This window comes from Paroedura picta, chromosome 10 (genome assembly GCF_049243985.1).
Source record: "Paroedura picta isolate Pp20150507F chromosome 10, Ppicta_v3.0, whole genome shotgun sequence".
Taxonomy (NCBI): Eukaryota; Metazoa; Chordata; class Lepidosauria; order Squamata; family Gekkonidae; genus Paroedura; species Paroedura picta.
The window spans coordinates 58751062-58757668 of record NC_135378.1 but is presented as its reverse complement, the minus strand read 5'-3'; the positions used below and the strand labels follow the sequence as shown (position 1 = coordinate 58757668).

Below are 6607 nucleotides of genomic sequence, written 5' to 3'. Positions count from 1 at the left end.
AGCTCCAAGCCGAGAGCCAGCAGAAATATATTAACCCTGTAGGAGCCTTTCGCAGCTCCAAGCCGGCACGCCCACGAGAGCCAGCAGACAAACATTAACCCTGTAGGAGCCTTTCGCAGCTCCAAGCCGAGAGCCAGCAGAAAAAAAAACCCTGTAGGAGCCTTTCGCAGCTCCAAGCCGAGAGCCAGCAGAAATATATTAACCCTGTAGGAGCCTTTCGCAGCTCCAAGCCGAGAGGCAGCAGAAAAAAAAAAACCCTGGAGGAGCCTTTCGCCGCTTCAAGCAGCTGCTGGGTGCTCCCTGCCCTCATGGCCCCAGAACACAATGGAGCCGCCGGGAAAGCCGCAGAAGAACAAAAAAATGCAGAGGAGCCGCCACAGCCCAGCGCACCACACCTGGGACTCCCCGGCAAAAACTACGAGACGCCGAGGAGCCGCCGCCCGCCTCCTCTTTCAGGTAGCCTGTCCCTCACTCTGTCCCTCGCCTGCCGCTCGCTCTGGTCCCCACCTGCTAGCGCCCATTGTCTTCTTCATACAATGGGCTTTTTTACTAGTCATATATATTTATCATGGCAAATAGTGATGGAAAACTGGTGAATCACATAAAGTATTGCAAGATTTCTGTCCAGTTATCGCCAATAGGCCTATCGCTAGGAGTATGCCTAAGTAAGTATGCTGACAGTTAGGACTTGACAAAAGAAAGTGACTGGCTGCTCATGTTTCCTCAATGGGAGCTAATTGGCAGGGGATGGTCTCCAGGCAATTCTCTTCTTCAATGTCTGATCAAAGCTCAGGAAATGTGGCATTTGCATCAGTGCTGTTCAACTCAGAGTATTTCTTCTTGTTAGTGGAAAGTTAATGACTTGGAAGGCTAATTTCACTTTTTAAAATTTCTGCAGTGAGATCTAACATCAAGAAACTTTGTACATTGCTTATGATGGCCTGTGATAATTATTGAAAATATCCTGTCGCCTGATCCCAATCAGGTTTACTTAAACAAATTTGTCTGGGTTTAATTAGAAGAGTTGCCAGCTTTGGAAATCAAAATTTCTGATGTCTGGTTGCGGCCAGAGATCAGAGCTTAGAGTTGGAGAGATGTGATAGAGGCATAAGCGAAGCCAAATATAAAACCCATTTAACCATAATAGTGGTTCTCAAACTTTTTGAAGTGGGATTCAATTCTGAACTACTACTTGGAAATTTCTATCCTACTGCCACAGTTCACAGAGTTGGATCCAAACAAAACTGATAACTTACCCTAATTTCCTTTTCCTGCATTGACCCCCTTTGCCACCCCCCCTTTCCTGCATCAACCCTCCACATGCAGCCAGCTGGGTAACCTTGGGCTCACCACAGCACTGATAAAGCTGTTATAGCCAAGCAGTAACATCAGTGCTTTCTCAGTCTCACCTACCTCACAGGATGTCTGTTGTGGAGCAAGGGAAGGAAGGCAATTGTAAGCCACTTTGAGACTCCTTTTGGTAGAGGAAAAGCAGCATATAAGAAGCAACTCTTCTTTGTGTCATTCCTCAGGGTTCCTTACCACCGTGTCATGGTGTTCAATGCTCTGAAGTGGAAAGGAAGGCAGGAAAATTGTATTCTGCAACTACAAAATTAGGCTAGATCTAACTTATAGTGTTTATAGAACCTCTGAGGTACACAGGGACATCTCTCATACACATTTTATGTAACCCGGCATGAGTCTATGGAAAGTAGCAGGATAAAAAACTAATAAATAAATATGTTTCACTGCTTTAACTACAACTGCTCTGCATGGAGAAAGAAGAAGAAAAATACAGCAAAATTCATAAATGTATGTGTGACCTAATTTATTTAATTAATTTACATACTGCCCTCATAGGGCAATCATAATCAATCACACTTTATTGCAGTCATTGACCAAATAAGAAAACACATTATTACTTAACAACTCAGTCATACATACAATAAAATCTGGGTTACAACATTAAAATTACTACAAAATATTAGTGATTTGATACGTTTACATAAAATAAATTGGCAAATAGAGGCTACAGTCAAAGAAAACATGTTCTAGGGATTCTGGATTTTCCATTCCATATATACAGCATCATACCTTAAAACTAAAAATTCTCCTGTATTTAAAATTTCCTAAAATTTTGATATATGGTTTCATTGTTATACTATTGAAAGTACTCAAATCAAATAGAGGGTTCCTAATTCTGCTTATATCAATTCTATGTCTTGTATTCTTTGTTTTAGGACAGACTTAGCCTGGTCGTAGTCTAATGTCTGAAAAAAAAAAAAACTGATTAGAAAATCCTCTATCTCCCTCTATCTATTTATCCTCTATCTTCCTCCTCCTCAGTAGCAGAAAACCCTGCATCATAGTGTGGACAAGGTCAATTGAAAAGTAAATCAATTTTAACCAATAATGAAAGGCCATAATCTATATTCTTGCCACTACCAAAACCAAGCCCACTTCAAGGCGAATTGTGGCAAGACAGTCATTGAAACTTGAAAAATAGATCTTAAGAACTTTGATTTTTTTAAAAGTACAATCAAATTTGTGTGGGCACATAAAGGTGCTCCATACAGTAACTGAGCAGAGCCTTTAGGTAACCTATTTGCATATATGAAGTGCTATCAAATCTTACCTAAATTATGGTAATCCCATAGGGTTTTTGGGGCAAAAGATGTTCAAAGGTAGTTTGTCATCACCTTCCTCTGAAACTTGGGACTGTGTATGTGTGTGAGAGAGGGGTCTTCCATGCAAATACTAATCATGGCCAACACTCCTTAGCTTCTGAGAGCTGACCTGGTTGGGCTAGTGAACATCATCCTAGTCAGGGTTTGTAACTTATTTACATAACCTAATTCATCTGTAACCACATCTTTTCTTTACACAACCTGAGTAATGTTTTTTTTCCTTTTACATTAAATGTTCCCAAACTTATCTTAAAAGAAATTATGTGTGGTTAAATTTAAGAGGCTATCAGTGCAATCATAAGCATAGTTATACCCTCTACTTAAGCTACTGTTAGGATGTTAATGAATGAGTATGCTAAATATTTGTTGTTGTTGTTGTTATTATTATAGCATAGATATTGTATTAAAATTTATTATACAATGGTATTTTATTAAACATTAAATATTATTCATAATTCATTATTCATAATATACTACACTTGATCTTAGCCAAAAGGCCGAGAAGTGATATTATTGTCATGTTTGCTACTTTAGTGCTGTTTTTGCAATTATTTAGATCACACCAAGTTGAAGGTATCATTCAGATTAAACAGGTAGATTCCACAACTCTAAAAATAAATAGATCATTTAAAATACTATGATGTATTCAGTCTTTCTTCCAGTTCCTATGTGACATATCAACAGACCAACTAAAGATGTATCAGCATGATAAGATATATGTTCTGTCTCTTACAAAATCTCCTTATCTTCCAATCTTCCTTTATATTTAATGTGCCTTGTTGTTTCTGGCTGGTGTGATGTCACAGGTACCATGGCTTTATCAGCTGCCACTGGTTTACAGTTTGTAGACCCCAGGTGTGTTGGGCAGTGACACAGGTGTAATCAGGTATGAACTGACAACAACACCTTGACTTTGGAGAATAAAAATGACCATGGCTTTATTGATTATACCATAGGAACATTGGCACAGCACATGTATGGATCTGAATTGGACAACTCACCTGCCACTGATTTATGCTACTTATTAAAGCACAGTGACATTTTGGTTACCCTTCTTTAAACTGTTGTTTAGGCTGCTAATAGGATGCTGGATAAGGTTTTTCAATAGGAAAGAACAGGAATCACCTGGGCAACTGGCTACCTAGGCTTGGCAACATGACTGTCTGCGAGGTAGTGTTGTGGTCTGAGTTATATTTGCTAGTTCAAGACTGGCAAGCACTAAATGGTCATGAACAGGCCGATGTGAAGGCACTAAACCAATAAGACTCTTAGTTAAAACTGAGGCTTAAGTAGTCAGAGGGTGAAATGATCCTGAAAGGGCTTAGCTGGGGCATAACTTTTTGAGAAACTGTATTTATTCTGGTTCTGTGGCAGGGATATGAGTACTTGGTACTTCTCATGTGAGTCTACTTCTTTACAAGCTCCATTCTGTCAGAATTAAGGAGATCAGGGGAGGCCAGTGTGAAATTTGGAACTGCTGAGAGCTATTTCTGGACAGTTGATAGTGTCCTGTTTGGACAGCTTCCGAATCAGATTCCCTCTACTATGGAATCTGGACCTGGGGGCACAGGATCTGAAAGGGATCAGGCAGTATTATGGCCCCTGGCCTTCATCTGAAATGGATCTCAGATACTCCTTTTTGCCCTGAGTTGAGAAGCATGCTCCAAGGTCCATCTCTAGACAATACTGACCATAATTATTTAAATATAAGCACACACATAGGAGATTTTCACACTGCCTTGGTAGCAAGTTCTAGTAACTGGTTGCTAATGGATTTTTTAGCAACCTGTTAAGACCAACCTGTCTGTTTTGAGTTAGCAAAGTGTAGCCGAACTGCAATTGACAAAATTGCTTTCCTCCAGTTTTCACCTCTTCTTTGCACTTCTGAATTGTTGTGGTGTGCTGTGGTGTGTTGTGAAAAATGTTTGTAGCACTTCCTGCAGTGCTACTTTTCTTCTGTCATTTCTTGCTGTGCTATCTTCCTTTGAGGTTATTTCCCCCTTTTCAATCTCACTTTGCGCTCAACAGTCCATGGTCTCAATGCTACTAATAAAATGCTACAACGCTCAACTTAGAACACTGAAAAACTTATAGCATTATAGTGTTCCTTTTAGAATGCTGGGGGGAAATCTCAGAAGAGGATTGTATGGTGAAAAAGAGTATCCCAGGGGGTGGGGGGATGCAGTGTTTGAAACAGCCATAGCACTTCAGAGATGGCCTTAATGGAAGGAAATTCACTGTGTGAAACTCCTGTCCCTGTATCATTTTATTTGAAATTGGGCCAACAATGAATAACACCCAGTTTAGAGTGATAATGTGAAAGTCTCTACTAATTAATCCCTACCTTGTATCATTTCATTACTTTTTAGGACATTACACGTATCCCCCCCCCCAGGAAAATAGAGACCAATTCATTTCCCTCCACTTTGGAAAGACTTGAAATGAGCTCTGACACCATGTTTATTGTGAGTCTTCATAGTATAATTCAGTGTTGGTTACATGGATTTACAATATGGTAATTTTAATCTACTTGATGGGTTCTAGTGTGAAATGCGATCAATCCTGACAACATAGCTATTTACAGTAGCTGGCCTGCGGCTAAGCAATATATGCACTCATCCAAAGTTACAACTAACTTTTGCTGGATTATGTTCCTAATATTTTAATTTTTCATTTCTGACCCTGGCAAGAACAGCGTGCTCATCTACTACTCCAAACACAAATTGGAAGCAAGCTAGGGTGGGCAGGTCGCAATAAGCTTTCTAGAAGGAAAGAATAAACAGAGAAAGCAAGAGGCCTGTTCATTGCAGCCATGGTGCATTTCCCTTTTATGAAGCTATAAAGCTTTTATAGGAAACATGATTAAAAGAGGTGTTTGAACCAAAAAGCAGAAGAAGAGGACAGAAAATGCTGTGATTCTCTCTGTGGTTAAGCCTGTATCGTTTATTGTGCTTCCAACCCTCTGGCATAAGTAAGGCTTGGGAAATGAAGTTGACTGTTTTCATTAAAGCATTAAAGGAGGCTTACATTCAACCTGTAAAGTACCTTTTTAATTATAACACAGGCTAGACAGTAGTGAAATGTCCCTCAGATATAGAAGCAAACTTGTTTTATGGACCAAAGCTCAGTCATCAGTAGCTCACACTCAGTACCAGCAGTGTATGAGACATCAGTATCTATTTTAGTGTTCAGATCTATTGAGGTACAAACTGCAAAGAATACTTATGAGCTACCTTAAAACCTGCTTTTGAAACTTCCCCCCCCCCTCCTCATCATTTCTCTTGGATCTCCCTTTGTTGTGCTCTGTTTCAGCTTTTGCTGCCCTTTCATGCCCTGAATCTGATCTGTTTCTATCCTGGCATGTAGCTCCCACCCACCCACCCACACACTTTGCAGGTTGGGGAATTAAGCGCCCCCAGTCCCAATTTCCCACCCTTAGTTTGGGGAGGGAAGGTGGCGTGGCATATCCTGATAGCCTCAGTTCTCAGAAACAAAGCAGGTCAGCCCTGGTTAGTATATGAATGGGATACCTTGAAAGAAGCCTGCATAGGAGGGCAATGGCAAAATACCTCTGCTTCTCACTTGCTTTGAAAGCCTGTTGCTGGCATCACCATATGTTGGCTGTGATTTGACAGCACTTTAAACACACACACAAACACAAGGTAAGAGAAAAAAAAAAGATCTTCCCATAGACATGGTGTAGTAATTCTCCCTAATCTCTAAGGTAAAGACCATAGAGACTAGAGGAGACAGCCTAACGCATCAATAAGAAGTGATCACACCCTTTCCAAACTCTGCCTTCCTTAGGCACTTATTGGCTCTCATCTCCCAGTATTAGCCAAAGCAGTGCTGAACTTTTGCTTCATTGCCTTCCTTTCCCAACAATGGACACCCTATGAGATAGGTAGGGCTGAGAGAGC

The 6607-nt window shown here is 40.4% G+C and overlaps 1 pseudogene; it reads right to left on the bottom strand.

Annotated features, from left to right (window-relative positions):
- Nucleotides 1-3120: 3120 nt before the first annotated feature.
- On the bottom strand, nt 3121-3196 carry LOC143820076 (U2 spliceosomal RNA; annotated as a pseudogene).
- Nucleotides 3197-6607: the final 3411 nt, after the last annotated feature.